Source organism: Microcebus murinus, chromosome 15 (assembly GCF_040939455.1).
Source record: "Microcebus murinus isolate Inina chromosome 15, M.murinus_Inina_mat1.0, whole genome shotgun sequence".
Lineage (NCBI taxonomy): Eukaryota > Metazoa > Chordata > Mammalia > Primates > Cheirogaleidae > Microcebus > Microcebus murinus.
Genome location: NC_134118.1, coordinates 70,696,446 through 70,715,030, shown reverse-complemented (window position 1 = coordinate 70,715,030; position 18,585 = coordinate 70,696,446). Strand labels below are relative to the sequence as shown.

Sequence of the window (18,585 nt, the reverse complement as noted above, 5' to 3'; positions counted from 1 at the left end):
AAAGATTACCATTTTATTGTCATGTGGGTCCCTAATCAGTTCGCAAATATGGTAAGCCCTTCATTTCTGCAGCTTCTGCATCCATGCAAAAAATAAAAATAAAAAAACAAAACAATAAAAAAAACACAAACTTAAAAAAATACAGTGTAACAACTACTTACATAGTATTTACATTATATTAGGTGTCACAAGTAATCTAGAAATGATTTAAAGTATATAGGAGGATGTGCTTAGGTTATACAAAAATCCTATGCCATTTTATATAAAGAAATTGAGGATCCATGAATTTTGGTATCTGCAGGGGTTCCTGGAACCAAACCCTTACAAATACTAAGGGACAATGGTATTAGCAAATTCATCTCATCTTCCCCTTGACTATATTAAATAAAATCTTTGGTATGTGTTCATTCTATATTTGCATGAGACTCATGTTTTTAAATTTTTGAAAAAATATTCTTTGGCATACTAAACACTATCTTAGCAAACATATTTTAGCAAGCAGAATCTAATAATGCCAGGCCACACTAAAAACAGTAGCTATTTATGTCATGTGAGGGCTTCAAAATTTGTTAAGCACTCATAAAAATAGTTGAGATAATTCTTATTATAGCCAGAAAATTTCTTTAATAAAGAGTAAAAATTTATTCTTTAAATAGATCCTAAAATAAATCCCTAAATCACTAGTGTGCTGTGTGATTTGGGTAACTAACTTAACCACTGAAATTTCAGATTCTTCAAAATGAGAGTCTTAGACTAGATAATCTCTGATCCCTCTTCTGTCTAAAAATTATATATTTAATTATAATTGTTAAGTGGAATTTTGGATTACCATCTTGAGTTTTGGATGGATTTTTCAATAACTAAAATGATAAATGAATTCAAATAAATTCAGGAAATACATAAAAATTATAAAATAAAGATGAAAAATTACAGCAACTCCTAAGCTCATATCCACTTAGAAAAGAAATTTTACTGGCATATAAATGGGCCTAGAAAAATATAAAAAATATTATTCAATGAAAATGCACATTGTGAATGCTGGAATATGCTCTTGTCTATGCCTGGCAATCATAAATCCTGAAATCTCACAGCTTAACTACCTGACCTGACACAGAAGATTCTGGCAAAATTATAGGAAGAGTTCATTTTTTGCACCTCCTCACATACCTCATGGATTCCCTCTTGAAGAATGGTTTTCCTCATAATGACTCTGGTCCCTTATTTAATCATTCATTCAGCAGACATTCACATAAAATAATTATTATGGCATGACACTATAAGCTAGAAACATAGACCTGAATATGACATGATTTTGCCTTCAAAGAGCTAGAGTTTACTGAGGAAAAAAAGAAGTAATCAGTAGAAGTAAAATGCCATGTGTTATGAAGGAAAAGGTAAGAGCAGAGAAAAGAAATTTGGAAGGAACCCAGAGAGCTCATTGAAGAAAGCATACTTAAACTGAAATTTGAGAAAAAAAAATTAATAATATGTGAGGTGAAAAGGGAAGAGTTTTGCAATCAAATGAAATGATGATATTGGAGCATGACACTGCATGACCCATTTGGAGAACTGCAAGTATTTCTTTTTAGCTGAAATAAAAATAATTGTGGAAGTACCAGAAAGTGAAGCACAAGACATAGGCAGGAAGAGATAAGGAGGAGCTCAAATGGTAAACTGATTCTTCTTAAACGTCGCTGACATCAATGAAGCATCAAGTTTTAAGTAGGTACAGTAGTGACATGCATGATCTGTGTTGCCATCTACAAAGTTGACTACGGCAGCGTTAAGAGTCCTTGGCAGATTCAGCGTTTTTGTTTTTAATCTGAATAATAATCAGCATGATGATAATAATAATAAATATCTAAATAAGGAAATGGCATGGGGAATAGAGAAAACAAATTGAAGATTGAACTTGAGAAAAGTGGACATAAAAAAAATGATGAGTAAATGATAGGAGAAGAGCATGGCTGAGTGAGCAGGAGATAGATCAAGACTGATCATGAGATTCCACCCCAGGACACTGGGCTGTCAACAGTGACATTGTCCAAGGTGGGAAGTACCAAAAGTTGGGCGAATTTGATGCATTGGACCATAGCAAAGGATTAAAAATTAGTTTTACATAATTGGTTTAAGGTGCCATGAGTCACCCAAGCAGAGATTGCAGTTGGGCAGTTATATATAGGTAGAGAGTGTGAGAGATTAGGATTGCAAATCTGTATCTGGGATGGAATTGGTAGCAGGATAGATAGATTTGGATGAAGTTGTTCTGGAAGAACATGTAGTAGGAGGAGCACACAAGGCTACGGATACAGTCTGGGACATCAGGAATATTTGCAAGTTGAGCAGAGGAGTGGATGGGCCTCATGGAAAGGATTGGGATGACGCCAGGGAGTTAGGAGGAAAACCAAAAGTCTACTTTTATGTAAGGTGAGGTTAAGTAAGAGTTGGAAGAAAGAAAAATGGCCCGAAGCATCATAACCTGCAGAAAGATTTAATCAAAGGGAAAAAAAAAATATCTTTGACATTGGCAATACGGAAGTGAACGTGGAAATGGAAGCCGGGTCCAGGAGAGGAGTCGTCAGTAAGGAAGTGGAGAAAGCCTAGACGATGGACTATCTCAAGAAGTGTCTCTGACAGCGAAAAGAGAGAGACTACAGGGTAACCAGAGGGGCTTGGTGTTCAGGTGGCAGGAACGTGGGTGCGGTTAAGTGTCAAGTGCAAAGGTATTAGAATAGTCTGGGGTGATGACGCTTCAGGAGAGAGTACAGCGCCGAGAAGTAGGAGGAGGTAGGACCATCTCCATGCGTGAAGATGACTCTTTAAGAAAAGGAGGCAGGTCTTCCACGGAGAGGAGGAAACGTGCAAATCCTATTTTTGTATGATACGAATAGAATTTGATGTATGAAATTATTAGGCAATAAATATTATTTATGAGTTTATGATATGGATCTGGAGACTTGATATTATTCTCCCAGGAAGTATTTGCATTTTAGAAGGGGTGTAATTGTGAAACACCGTGACATTTAGATACAGAGGGAATTTGGGAAATAAAAATACTTACTGGGCACCTTGTGCCAGGTGTTTTATACGTGCACTGCCATTGAATACTCACACTACCTTATTCCAGTTTATGAAAAAAGGAATCCAAACCACATAAATCTGTAGTATTCTATTTGAAGCCACAAAATGAGTGAGTACTCTTGCTCAGATTTTGTCATCTTTTTATGTTTTTTTTATGATTTGAAAGTCCACTTTCCTCTCACTATCAACTATCTCTTAAAGTCCTTGAATCACACAAAGGCAATCATTGCCTCCACTGACAGATGACAGAAGCCATCCATGTGTCTCTGTAAGTCTGGCTTGGATTATTCCAAGGCAGTATCGTCCTTCAGGTACAGGGAAAGAGGTCCCAAGCCCAAAGTTGTTTTAGGTTTTTCTTTTTTCCTGCCTTACATAGTTTACTGTTCTTAGAAAGTAATAAAAAAAGTTCAAGTTCAATTAAATACAAATATTTCTAATGTAACAATTTACTTTGGGGGAAAAAAGCTTTTAATATCCTTTTTCATTTGCTAGTTATTGCATGAAAACAAAACACTGGCATCGTTAACACCCTTCCAAACCTGCATCATGTTCTACACAAGTCTGCTAACTTTCGAAATACAGGTTCATTCAGGTACCCATATTCTTGTCTTGAAAGATCTTCATACTGTTTTATTCTGTGAAGCCTTTTTCACTTTTGAAAAGTATGATTTGTTTATAAATACTGATCACTGATCAAAGATGGACTTTAAAAGTATTAAACAGAAAAACAAAATCTTAGACAAGTTTAATGGAGTTTACTTGTGCAAAGAAAAACAAAGCAAAACAAACACAAATGATTAGTGAATCATTTGCAGACCTCCAAATCAGACCAGGGTCGGAGAACTCCAACCTATAACATTATCTGGCAGCATTTATAAGATACAGAAGTGCAGATGAAGGCATCTTAATTAGTCACAGCTTAATCGGTTAATTAGTTACAGAGCATCCTATGATTAACTGAAGCTCAGCTGCTGCAGTTAAACTCCATATTGGTCTGTTTGGTCTGTTAGGCTTCTGTGCTGAAGCCCAGTACAAATCACTGGCCTCCTGCAAATTTTACTTGACCAAAGGATCTTTGAACATTTCATATTTTTGAAAAGAAGGGAAATATAAGAGCAAAGCCAAACACTATGTGAGTCCTCCCTGACATATTTTATTTGTGGAAAAAAATAACAGATCATCACAATAAAAATTAAAAACAGCTATAATTGTCATTTTCTTTTAAACTATATCGACCATAAAAAAAAAATCAAGAGTCAGGCAATATAATTTCAAAAGTCACTTTAAAATATCCTTCACTAGAAGTCTCAGAAAAGATTACTTAAGGGTTGTGCCCCTACAAGCAGTCTGAACACATACTATAAAAAAGAGAAACAATTAACACTTGCTCCTAATGGTGTCAACTGTATTCATGGGGTGATAGAAGGATATTACAGTCCCCCATTTCTAGGTGAGCATTTTTCCAGATTACTCGCAGCTGTAAGGAATATATCATAGCGTTCTTCCTATGCCAGAACATGTGTGAAGAAACTCACTTTGTTCTCTTAGATTCCTTCCACAGTAGCCATTGAGTATGGATGTAGATTCAAAGTTACACTATTTCATTCATTCTCTGTTCAATTTTCCTTCCTTTGGTTTCTCTTGTTCCTCCAGAGTGCTGAAAGCAGTTTTAAACCATATCTGACCTTTACAAATAACTGCGGAAAAAAAATAAATTGTTATTCAAAGTCTAGATTTTTAAACACCTTGATAAAGTTGTAGAAAAGTTGTCGATTGCTCTTTTTTCTTAGCACCATTTTCCCTCAACACTCTGGCACAATGAGGACAGTCACTCTCAGATTGTCTTCAGAAGTTGCTCATCCATCCGCTGACCATAAGCACCGGATGCTGCACAAAGCTATAGCCCAAGGCTACACTGTTCAGTTCCCCAGGATTGCTGCAGTATCTCTTGCTGTCAGAGCTCCTCATTAGTGGCCTGAGGATTTGTGCTGCAGACACCCAGTGGGCCTTACCACTACCCAAGTTAAACAAGTTGCACAAATGAATCTACTTTTCATTGGGGGAGACTTGACTTACTCTGTCATCTAGAGTTTTAAATACACTGATGGCAGAAACATCACATTTACCTTCATGACCCCACCCTGATCATTCATTCCTTTGGCATTTCCTCCAAAGGAGTGTGCTTCTGAATCCTTTTTTTTTTTTTCAACGTAATAATTATTGCCTGTTTTACTCCAGTATTTATTTTACTTTCTCTGTACATAGTGAGGTCAGAAAGGAGAAGAGATAGCATGGGGCTTGATAAACTAAGCATTGCCTTTTACTTACCGTTCGTTCATTTTTACTTTCTTTCTATTTCATATTCACATTTTGAATTCCAATCATCAGTATATTAGCCATTTTTCCTTAATTCTGATTTTTTTCTCAATTTATCAGATTCATTTTTGAGGAGATTCAGCTTACACCCTGACAACGAGTATGCCTTTAAAAATCCATGCTCTCGCACTTATTCCTTAAGATGGCGTTTTCAGAATTAATTTCACTTGACTAGCAACTTTGAGAATGCCATTTGAAGGCCAGTAGGTATCTGCTAATACAAAATCCACAAAATATAATACAGATGAGTGAGCTTTTTAAAATAGATGGCTTTTAATAGATGGCTGAGCTCATAGCAGTAATTTTCTAGGATTGTTTTATCTCTCTAATCTACAAATAAGATTGAACCAAATGTACCAAAGGTAAAAAAGACAAATGAATAGTTGACACAACCTTCTCATTCTGTCCTCCTGGCTTCAGAGTAGGACATGTTGATGAATCTAGTTAGTCTTTATAGAGTTACATAAATTTATAGTTCCAATGTTTTCATGACTCCTATATCATGACTAAATAAGTGAAGTTATGGGTCAGGAGTTAAAGGTGACTGTCTGTTGTGATTGGCTTAACATGCTGCTTCCCACCAGATTTCTACATAAATTGTACTCTGTTTGTTTTTTTTTTAAGATAGATACATGATATTTTTAGGAGAAATGCATATATTTGAAAAATAAAAATATTTACTAAAGAATAAATGTATATTACCATAAAATTCAAGAAGTTTAGCTTTTGTAAAATAAGATCTAAGACATGAAATGATAAGCACACACTATTAATGAGAAAAATATGCAAACAAAAATAGATAAGAAACTGGGAAAAAAGGGGAAGCAGTAAGGTGATTAAATTGTCATAGAAGAATTTAAATTATCATTTTGAAAGCATTCTACAGATACAAATTTGTATGAATTTGAACTTAAAAACTATAGGCTGGCCAACAAAGTTGAAAATGTGATTACTACAAATTAACATTAAGAAGCATGGCCAAAGCTGCACTCTAGATAGAAATTCATATCCCCAAATAGTTCATGTCCAAAGGGATAATTACAAGAATGTTATACAATTTTTAATTTTAAAAACTGGAAAATAACTATAAAGCTAAAGCCATAGAGGGAAGGAGAGAATAGAGCTGTCGGGGAGGGTACAGAGTGGAACTAGAAGTCAGTGTAACAAGAAAAGTGCCCTTAACCTATGAATCCAATGAAAAGCTCTATAGAAAGGTACAAGAGTAGACTTGAATAAACAGACACAGTTTATTAAAGAAATCCTTGAATTATGCTTACTGTATGCCAGGCATTATTCTATCTATTAATAAATAACACGTTATTTAATTCTGACTAGCGTCCAAGGAGGTAGCTACTGTTATTATTTACCTTTTACAGATGAAAAACTCGAGGCACAGAGAGGCTAATTAAGTTTCTCCAGATCACACAGACAGGAAGTGACAAAACCAGGATTTGAACCTGAGCAGTCTGTCTCCTGTCTCTGGGCTCTTTAACCTTGCGCTATGTAACCCTTGTTTCTGAAATGGATCAATAAACAGGAAGTAATTTCAAACAAGTAGCAAAGGCATGTTCTGGGGACTTGAAAACTATTAGTTGTAAATTACATTTTGAGAATATGCAAGAATGGTTTGATTTGGAAGAATAACAGAGGTTGATTTTACTGCCGGTTATCAGGCATAATTAGTAATATGGTAATATAATTGGACTGTATAAATCATTCTCACATAATACTAAATGACAAAATTAACCTTACTAGAATGAAATATATGCAATGATGAGATTTCAGTCGGTGTTATGAAAATTATTTAGCAAATGGACATGTTTAAACTTTAAAAAATTATTTCAGATATATAAAATGAATAAAAAAGAATTAATGGTTAATTTTTTAAATGAAAGAACTACATGTGTAACCTAAACATTTGTACCTCCATAATATTCTGAAATTAAAAAAAGAAAGAACTATAAAATACAGACATGGACATTTATCTAATCTTGGCATGGATGATATTTTCTCTGTCTGAAAAATGAGAAGTAGATAAATTGACAGATTTAAGTATAAAAAATTATAAGATTCAACACATCAGAATCATCACAAAAAAATGAAGAAAAAGTAACCTGAAAATTAAAATATATGTTTAAAGTATATGCAAAAAGAAAAATTTGATAAAGATAGCATACTACTACCAAATCAGTGAAAGAAAATTATAAACTTCCCATTTTATAAGGTAAAAGACAATTCTACAAAAATTACCTGATCAAAATTGACTAATGAACCTGCAATAAAGGAATGAACTTGTTTTCAAAGAAATACAAAATAAAACAACAATAAAGTACTATTTAAATGGTATCAAAGTGGCAAAATTTAAAAAAATATATAAAACTAGTTCCATAAGTCAGCCACTCTTGGACACTGTTCTGGCAATATAAATGGTTACAACCCTCACTGGACTTAATTTGACAGAAGAAAAAATTAATGTACTAAAGCATTTAAAAGCACTCTTGAAGAATTCTGTGTTAAGAATGTTTTTGTTTTTAAGTTAGTGTATGATACAGTAGTGATAACGTGATGTCTAATATTTTATTCTTATCTTAGTGGATTCCTACTTTGTATTTGCCTATACACACATGCACACCTAAAATATTTGAGATTAAACACATGTAGAAAGGAAAATACATAAAAGAAAGTTGTAGTGAGAAGCAAAAGCTTACTTCAAAAGGACAGAGTGTGACAAAGAATCTGCCTCTAGCAAGTATAAGTGCATAGTGCATAATTTATTGTACATTTCTTTCCAATTTGACTTAATAGCTTGCATTGTTCAAGGCACCAGTTTTAGGTATACCGATTTGATTGCTTTTTTATGGCAGAGAATTATAGTGCTGTGAACTCCATTATTTTTATATAATGGACTTTTATATAATATAATAAAAATATATTTTTATATTTTAATAAGCAATTCATTTTACAGCTTTTGAAGCATAAGAAATGAAGACTTGTATCTCTTGCAGATAGGTATTCCCAATGGCTTTTCTATTTAAGGGAAAATGAAGCCTGAATATCTTGTTGACTCAATGTTTTCTAATTAGTACCATATATCACTGGGCTCGGCTTTCAGATACTCACCAGAAAATCTTACTGAAATCTGAAGGCTTTGGGGAGCTGAGAATATCATAGAACCAAACTATCAAATAGTAATATAAAAAATATCAAATTGACAATCTCTTTTTATTTCAATAGATTTTGGGGTGCAAGTGCTTTTTTGTTACACGGATGAATTGTATAGTGGTGAAGACTGGGCTTTTAGTGTACACATCAGCCAAATAGTGTAAATTGTACCCAAGTACAGTATTTGGATTTTGTACAGTATTTGGAAATTGTACCCACACAGTATTTGGATTTTGGTTCCCGAGATGCTTCAGTAGGAATTATGGCCTACAGTTCCATCCAAATTGTTGCAAAATATATTATCTTATTCTTTTTTTTATATCTGAGTAGGATTATGAATGGATATTTTTCAAAAGAAGATACACAGATGTCCAGCAAACGTGAAAAAGAGCCCAGGGTCACCAATCATCAGGAAAATGCAAATTAAAACCACAATCAGATACCATATTGTTTCTCTCCTCTGAGTGGAGGCCTTTTCAGGTTCATGGGAACAGCCGCAAAAAGAATTTCAGGGTGCACCACATACGCCAAAGCGACAGGCTGCTAGAAACTGGAGGAGCCATGGAGGATCCTCTCCCCCGAGGTTTCAGAGGGAGCAGGACCCTGCTAACCCTTTGATTCTGGACTTTCTGTCTCCAGAACTGAGGGAATATATTTCCGTTTTTAAAACCACTCTGTTCATGATACCATGTTAATATAAACACTCAAACCTATATTGTTTGCTGCAGCAAGTACACATTCCTTTTTGAAGTGCCATGCATCCTCATTAATGTCTTTACATCTAATATAGATTAAAACTCTGGAAGACTTGCTCTGATCACACTTTCCTTGCTTCTCTATTACCAATGCAATGTAAAATAATGTAAAATGTAATGCAACAAAATCCCTTTCGACACAGATAAAATATACATATTGATGATGTAAAGGAGACAAAACATTACCTCCACCCTCATTAGATCTTCACCTGGGCCTGAGAATTAAATTGAAATAAGATAGACTTACAGATGAAAAGCACACATACAAATTTAACATGAGTTTTAATGTGTGAGACCCAAAGACACAGCTGGAGTTCAATACGTGTACTGAATGGGATAAAGAGTCGTAATTGTGGAAAATAATGAAATTATGTGGAGAAGCTAAAAGAAGATAAGAATTATTTTAATGAGATCTGTTTTGTTAAAATTATAATTTGTTTTATTTTTAATATGTTTCAGAATATTATGAGGGAACAGTTGTTTTGGTTACACGATTTGCTTTTGTGCAGTTGGAGTCAAAGTTATAATGTGCCCAACTCCCAGACAGTGTGCATTTTAGACGTCCACTTCACCCTCCTCCCACCTGTCTGGTTTCCATTGAGTTTTACTGCCATATGTGTGCATGGGTGTTGACAAGATAGTTCCAATTTAATAGTGAGTACATGTGGTGTTTATTTTTCCATTCTTGCAATACTTCACTAAGAAGAACAGTCTCCAGTTCTGTCAAAGTTGTTACAAAATGTATTAGTTCATCATTTTTTATGCTGAGTAGTATTCCATAATATACACATGCCATATTTTATTAATCCACTCATGTATTGATGGGCACTTGGGTTGATTCCACATCTTTGCAATTATGAATTGTGCTGCAATAAACATTCCAGTGCAAGTGTCTTTTTGATAAAATGACTTTTTTTCCTTTGAGTAAATACCCCAAAGGGGATAGCTGGATCAAATGGTAGGTCTACTTTAGTGCTTTGAGGTACCTCTATAATATTTTCCATAGAGGTTGTACTAGTTTGCAGTCCCACCAACAGTGTATGAGTGTTCCTATCTCTCTGCATCCACACCAGTATCTGTTGTTTTGGGAAGTTTTGATAAACGCCATTTGCACTGAAGTTAGGTGATATCTCATTGTGGTTTTCATTTGCATTTTCCTGCTGATTATAGATGTTGAGCACTTTTTCATGTGTTTATAGGCCATTAATCTATCTTCTTTTGAAAACCTGTTCATCTTTTGCCCACTTTTTTATGGGATTGTTTGATTTTTTTCTTATTGATTTGTAGCTGGTTCTTCCACCCAAACTACAATCAAAGACAGTAGGAACAACCTCATTGCTAAATCAACAAGATCTGTTTTTATAGACAGATCTCCTATTACTCATAGGAGAATGTTTCTTTTCTTCTGGCACAGGGAGGACATCTTTCACCTGGGAGATTTTACCTCCTTTTACTCAGGAAGAAAAGGGAAGATTAGAATGCCATTGTTACATCTATTGACTCTCAGCTGACGTTAGCTCAAAATCATCCTTTTGCCAATGTATCATATTACTGGGTGACATATTCTGTTACCTTTCAATGACATAAAATTATGTGATCCTCACTAACAGTTACAACAATATTTATTACTTTAATGGAATATTTTCAAATTATTATTAACAAGCTGTTGGATATGCTATAAAACTCAAATCAATGGCAATTTCTCCCACTTTTCTAAATCATCACCAATCTTCACAAATTTGCCAGTGTCAGAGAAGTGATCCTTTTCTCTCTTGCAAATAAACTTGTAGCAGAGAATAAAAACGGGCTTCCTTGCTTACTGTAGCATCTGCCATCACTTGACTAGCAAGTTTGATTTTAGTCCTTGGCCAATGGGATTAAAGAACAGCATTAACGGTGAGGCAACACTTGCCTGCCTGAACTTATATATAATACTGCTGAAAAACACTCCTCATGATTGTCCATACTCAAATTATTTACAGAATAGGAAAAGTTAAGATACACACATGCACAAATGCAAACATGAAACAACGCCATAAACAGTTGACACTCCAGATGCCCTGAAGACTGAAGGCATATTGTATCAGCAACCTAGAACTTGGGTTTCCACACCCATACAGAGGCGGGAGATGAGGCCTTTGGCTCAGCTGAGCAGGAAATTTATACTGAGATACCTGCAGATGGCTAGAATCTTCAAAGAGTTGCAAATTCAATAAAGAAGTATACTAAAAATCTGCCTATCTACACAATGAGGCTACCTTCCTCTCCATGGATTTCGGGAGGAGAAAAACAGATGGATAATTAGATAGAGAGATAAATGATAGATGAAAGATGGATAGCTAGATGATATATAGATATATACATTTGTAGTTACATAGATAAGAGGTAGGTAGATAGAAAGATAGAGAGACAGATGATAGAACAATGATATAAGATGACAGAGATATGAGAGATCAATAATAGATACGTAGATATTAAAAAATTAATGCTAAGGGTTATTCTTTCAGGAGTCCTGCAATTCAGCCTTATACTATCTCATGGTTAAGGGACACTCACATAAGAATTTAACATTAATTATTCATTCCAGACCCACGAGAAAGAAAATAAAGGAACCCACAGGAAAACAGTGTATGAGAGAAGCTTAAGAACATTGCTACGATTAGCAAAAGATGGGGAAGAAAGAGACTCACAACATACATGTAAAATGGTGGATGACTGCTTTCCATGACCATGAGGGCTGTCCAGAAAGTATCCAGCCATTGTTAATATGATGAGAACTGTTATGTGGCTGGATACTTTGCAGACAGCCCTCATATAGAGAGTGGTTGAGCTCTATCTCAGATATCTAGATTTCTGCCACTTTGGGCCACTTTCTATCCTCACGGTATTGTATTTTCCAACCTTCAGCCCACTACCCAACTGAACCCACTTTTTATCCTCCAGATTAACCTGGAATTGAGTCTAGTTGGTCTTGGATAAATGACTTCAGTTACAGATTTAGCTGAATACAGAAATTTATGTAATATGTGTTGCTATGGACCGAGTTGTGTTTCCCCAGAATCCATATGTCGAAACCTAAATGCCAATGTGACTGCTTTTGGAAACAGGGCCTTTGTAAGATAATTAGTGTTAAATAAAGTCATAAGGGTGGTCCCCAATTCCATATGAATGGTGGCTTTATGAGAAGAGAAAGAGCTTTCTCACTTTCTCGCTACATGTGCACAAAACAGAGGTCATGGGGGTACACAGCCAAATGGTGGCCACCTCAGAGACAAGAAAAAAAGCCTCAGAATGAAATCTACCTTTCTAGCTCCTTGATCTTGGACTTCTAGCCTCCAGAACTGTGAGACATCAGATCTTTGTTGTTTAAGCCACCTGGTCTATGAGATTTTGTTATGGCAACTTGAACAGATTAATGCTGTTAAATTGGAGAATATTTTTTTTAAATTCACATTGATGGAAACTAATGCTGTAATTTTTAATTTTCTTGTCATGTATATAGCTTGTTCTTTCATTTAGAGGTTCACATTTGGTAACAAACTGTGGAACTACACAGAACAATCAGATGTATCAGCGGATGCGGTGTTTTCTACAAAACTGAAATACTCTCCAGAATATTAGATTTTTTGACATTTGGTCTCTAAGATGTATGGAAATTGATCAAAATGCAGTATAGAATGAAGTCTGCTTTCATTGCAGCTGAGAAAGAAAGTTCTTTAATTAGGCAGTGGCCAAAGATTCTGTTCAACAGCTTCCTGGAGTGAAATACCATAATCTAGTTGCTGATGCAGCAAGAAAGATGGTCCAGATTGGGGGGGAGGGGAAGGGCAAGGAAACAGAATGGGCAGAGAAGCAGGACAAATGGATCTGGAAGATACTCTTTGGGGAAAGTAGAAAATGAACTGGAAGAAAAGAAAGAGTGATACTGATTTCCTTTGCTTCAACCAGGCAAGCAGAAGGTAGAATGACCAGGCAAATGAACAGCATCCCAATTACTAGTGAAAAGAACCAATTGTAATGCTAGTTGAATAAGAATTATATTGTAAAGCTACTGAGACCTAACCAAGGCACTCTGATCCTTACTGTATTCCATTGTTTGTATCAAAATCTACTTTTTTTCTAGTAAGGAAACTATGCATTCTCTATCAATCCCTTTGATGATCAGGAATGTGTTAAGAATTGTGACAAAATAGGCCAGTATGCCATTGGGTACCATTTTTATGTATTTTAAATGCATAACTTAGGTAAAATAAGAATACTTTATATGTATATGGAAACAAGTTTTGCCGTATGCAGACTTCAATGGATGCATTTTAGGCTGTATGTATATTTAGCTCTTTTTGGTAAATAGAGTTAACAAATGATATGCCTCTTAATTCGATACATTCTGTAAGCCTATGAATAAAAAGTGCTTTTTGCCTCAAAAAAAATGTCTAACTACAATGTTTGAAATTTTCCTTATGAATACTTTATATATGATGACATATAAGGGTTTTCTTTATTATTCCACTAATTTTGTAGTTTTTAGATGTTTCTGTGACAATTAATGAAAAAAAAATGTGTGTGTCTGTGCATGTGTGAGTGCTTAAATCTAGTCTCTTAAATAGCTTGGCACTCTATTTTTTTCGTTATTTTATAACTAACAGACACAACCACCAACTTCTAGTCACCAGCCACATAAATATATTCACTGTGTTTCTTGACATTTGTCATGTTTTCTTGCTGACAAATATCAACAAAGATTCTTCCTGTCATTTGATGATTTTTACATTATAAATCATGCTTCTGTAAATCAAAACTCATTCCTCTAAATCTCTTTGCTAGGCATGTAGTCAGACAAATGAGCCTACCTAAAACCTCAGCTTGTAGAAATGCAAAACAATCATTTTGAGCAACATAATGCACTTCTGTGCACCACTGTTTCCATAGAAGCACCCAGACTAGAGTTGGCAGTAGGGAAAGTAATGTAGTTGAGTTTTTGCTAAAGCAGCCTCCATGGTAAATCTGAGCAGTGTTTGCAGCTCTGTCTTGTGACCCTCTCCTTGGCCGGTGCAGAACGTGTGAGCCAAGAAATATTTTTTTTAAACAATAAGTCAAAGTTGACTCTGTTCTTTCTACCTAGTAACCCAGATAAATATAGCAACTGAGATGAATAGCAGCACCATTTTATAAATTTTATAATAATTTACCTGAATACCTACTTAGTTTTCTAAGTAAATTAAAAAAATAAAAATAAAAAGGAAATCCCAAATTCCAAATGTGAGAACTATATATAGACCAATAGTAGACTTGGTTAATATATATTTTTTTATTTTTTAGAAACAGGGTCTTGCTCTGTCACTCAGGCTGGAGTGCAGTGACACAATCATAACTCACTGTAAACTCAACCTCCTGTGCTCAAGCTATCCTCCCACCTCAGCCTCCCAACTAGAGGGAAGTACATTTTTGAACCACCACGTTCATATAATTTTTAAAAAAATATTTTAGAATTTTTTTTGTAGAGACAGGGTCTTTTTATGTTGCCTAGTCTGGCCTCAAACTCCTGGCCTCAAGTGATACTCCCACCTTGGCCTCCCAAAGTGCTGGATTACATGTGTAAGCCACCATTCCCAGGAATAAAAATTTTTAAATTTCTTAAAGGAAACAAATATATAGCACTGTTAATAGGCAAAAATAATCTGAAAAATTTTATTTTCAGTATTCATAGCATATACATGTGTATGGACTGAATTTTGTTCCACAAAAATGCATATTTTAAGCTCTAATCCCAGGTGTGACTATATTTAGAAATAGGGCCTTTACAAGTGTAATTAAAGTTAAATTAAGTCATAATAGAGGGGTTTTAATCTCACAGAATGAAAGAAAAATGCTCTTGGAGTCAGAATAATTCTTAGATAAAAAATAAGACATGCAATAGAACAGGAAAGTGTGGCCCATACCCATGGAAAAAGCAGGCAACAAAAACTGCCTGTGAGAGGGCCCAGATTTCAGACTTAACTAACATTTCAAAGCAGCTATTATAAATGTGTTCAAAGAGCTAAACGGGTGCTTAGTGAAGTAAAGACAAGTATGATGGTCTCTTTTTTGGAGAATATCAAGTAACAAAAATTACAAAGAAGAATTAAATGAGAATTCTGGAGTTGAAAAGTATAATAAGTGAAAAGAAAAATTCACTAAAAGAGCTCATCAGTAGATTTGAACTGGCAAAAGAACCAGCAAACTTGAAGATACATGAATATGAATTACATAATCTGAAAAAGAGAAATAAAATAGATTAAAGAAAAATAAATAGTACTTCAGAGTAATGAGGAACACCAGAGGAAAAGAAAAGAGGAGGAAAGTTTTCAAAAGGTAATTTAAAAACCTTCTAAAATTTGATGAAAAATATTAATTTATACATTTAAGAAGCTTGATAAACTGTAAGTAGAATGAACAGAAAGAGACCATTCCATAATAATAAAAATACTGAAAGTCAACAGAAAAGAGAAAATCTTGAAGTCAGTAACAGATAAAAAATGATCACTCAAGCAAATACTCATGTATCACTTAATTTGTATGAGGTATAGGTACTGTGTAGAGCTATTCATGTACTGTGGCAGAAATACAAAGTTGTTGCCTATATTTTGTATTCTTTAGAGGCTTTTAATTTTTCCAAGTATATCCAATTTCTAGTATTCAAAAGTCAAATGTAAGAATAAAAAGATTAACAACCACTGGAATCCAAAGACAGACAGATGGACTGAGTGAAATTCACTATTAATGATTTTTAACAGAGCCTGGTTAATCACTTTCATATAAGAATCTTTATAAATAGTCTGACATGACATTTTTTTATGAACTCATAATGTAAATCTCAAAAGTGATATGTAACTACAATTCCCTATGCAATATAATGTAAATCTATCAAATATTTAAATATTCAAAATAATGAAAAAAACATGTAAACATTTAAAAATAATCCAAGCAAGAAATATGTTTTTTTTTTTTAATTTCAGGATATTATGGGGGTACAAACATTTTGGTTACATGTTATGACTTTGCCACACCCCAATCATGATTTGAGGTGTGCTCTTTCCCCCTACAATGCTTACCATGTCCATTTGTTGTAAGTTTACCCACCCCCATCCCCCAACCCCCAAAGAATATTACTACCATGTGTTACTATAAAGAATATTACTACCATGTAATCACCTTAGTGTTAATCAGTTAGTGCCAATCTGATGGCGAGTACATGTGGGGCCTATTCTCCCATTCTTGTGATACCTCACTTCAGAGTATGGGCTCAAACTCTATCCAGGAAAACATTGTATACATATACCATATTTTATTAATGCACTCATGGATTGATGGGCACTTGGGTTATTTCCACATCCTTGCCATAGTTAATTGTGCTGCCATAAACATTTGAGTGCAGATGTCTTTATTATAGAATTATTTTTTGTTCCTTTGGGTAAATGCCTAATAGTGCTATTGCTGGATCAAATGGTAGTTCTACTTGTAGCTCTTTGAGGTATCTCCAAATTCTTTTCCACAGAGGTTGTACTAATTTGGAGTCCCACCGGCAGTGTAAGAGTGTTCCTATCTCTCCACATCCTCGCCAGTATTTCTTGCTTTGGGATTTTTTGATAAAGGCCAATCTCACTGGGGTTAGGTGATATCTCAATGTGGTTTTGATTTGCATTTCCCTAATGACTAGAGATGTTGAGCATTATTTTTTTTTATATGTTTGCTGGCCATTATTCTGTCTTCTTTTGAAAAGTTTCTGTTCATGTCCTTTGCCCATTTATTGATGGGGTTGTTTAATAAATATGTCTTATATTTTGTTTATATTACTTTTAAATTAGCATTTATTGACAAAAGACAATATCATATAATGGAAAGTAGGCAGGGTTTGTTATTTGAAGATTAGATTTTAAGTTCTGACTGCCAATGACTAGTTATATACACTTGCTCATTTAAAAAAAATTCTGAGAGCCTTGATGTTTTTATGTATGAACTAAGCATACTTTTTGAGATGCAAAGAAATAAGTAACAGTAAGATGAACTATGAGTTATGAATTATTTATAGACCTTAGTTTTATAAGGTCATTATACTTCCCTAAACTATAAATTCTGTCAAGATGGATGTTATCACCTGTGTAAAATACCTAATCTATGAGATTTACCAACACATACTTGACAGGAACAGATACAGCTTCTGGTATCAATTGAAATTATTAGAGAGTAATGCATAATTTGAAATACAAAATGCCGTTCTCAAAGTTGTGTTCTCTTGAATTTTAATTAAATATGTATTTTCTTACTTTAACATGTATGCCAAGAAAATGAAATATTCAGAGTAATGAATGATGAATCATACCACATCCTTAGGCAAAATAAGACACTCTTAGGTATTCAAAGTTGCTTATTCTGGTAAAAAAATTATTCATGTTTTATAAATTAAATTTGTTTAAGATTATTGACTTCATCAAACTTCACCTTCTCCCCCAAATCTACCTCACAATGAAATACAAATTCCTCATACAACCCCTAATATCCTGGAAAGTTGTCTTTTGTTAATAAATCATCTAATTTATGAAAAAAGATACATGTAAAATATTAAAATGACATATTTGATAAGAGTACATTATTATCATTTTCAATAAAATTATCTTTTATTTTAAAATGAAATGGAAATGAATGGAGCTAGAGAATTTTTTAACATGTGTCTGCCCGCTTTGTCCATTTCCTCTTTTGTCTGTTCTATGCCTCCCCAACCCCACCACTCAGTTCTTGGGAGAAAAGGCAAATCATTGACATTGTGATGGCAGGAGTTCTGTTTTTAAGCACTATGTTGAACCAGAGTTAAAACAGAATATTTTTCAATTAAAATGAACAAATAATTAGCCAAATAATCACCATATTTGTAAGTGTTCATTTAAATTCTGTAAACCACAATGATCTTCAATAGATGGGGATTGAATCCTAACTTTGTAACTGATGTCTATATCATAACCTGTTGGTTTATTAATTTATTAGTCTATGATTATTTGTCAGGCATTCTGTTAAGGGCTTTAAATACATTATCTCATTTTTATACTATTTTACTAAGAGAAAGCCGAGTCTCAGAGAGGAAGTCACTTGCCCAACATGGCACATTGAGGAGTTATGAGACTGGACCACATTAAGACTGTTGGTGTTTGCATAGCAGTCAAACCACTAGTTAGGCACA

General features: G+C 34.3%; 1 long non-coding RNA gene across 1 annotated transcript in view; it reads right to left on the bottom strand.

Annotated features, from left to right (window-relative positions):
* Positions 1-4,383: 4,383 nt before the first annotated feature.
* LOC105874658 (uncharacterized) overlaps positions 4,384-18,585 on the bottom strand; it is a 31,240-nt gene continuing 17,038 nt past the window's right edge. The window contains exons 2-4 of the long non-coding RNA XR_012923314.1: positions 6,825-6,973; positions 5,410-5,668; positions 4,384-4,778 (exon numbers count right to left, since the gene is read on the bottom strand). This is a non-coding gene — a long non-coding RNA (uncharacterized LOC105874658). The remainder of the gene's footprint in view (positions 4,779-5,409; positions 5,669-6,824; positions 6,974-18,585) is intronic.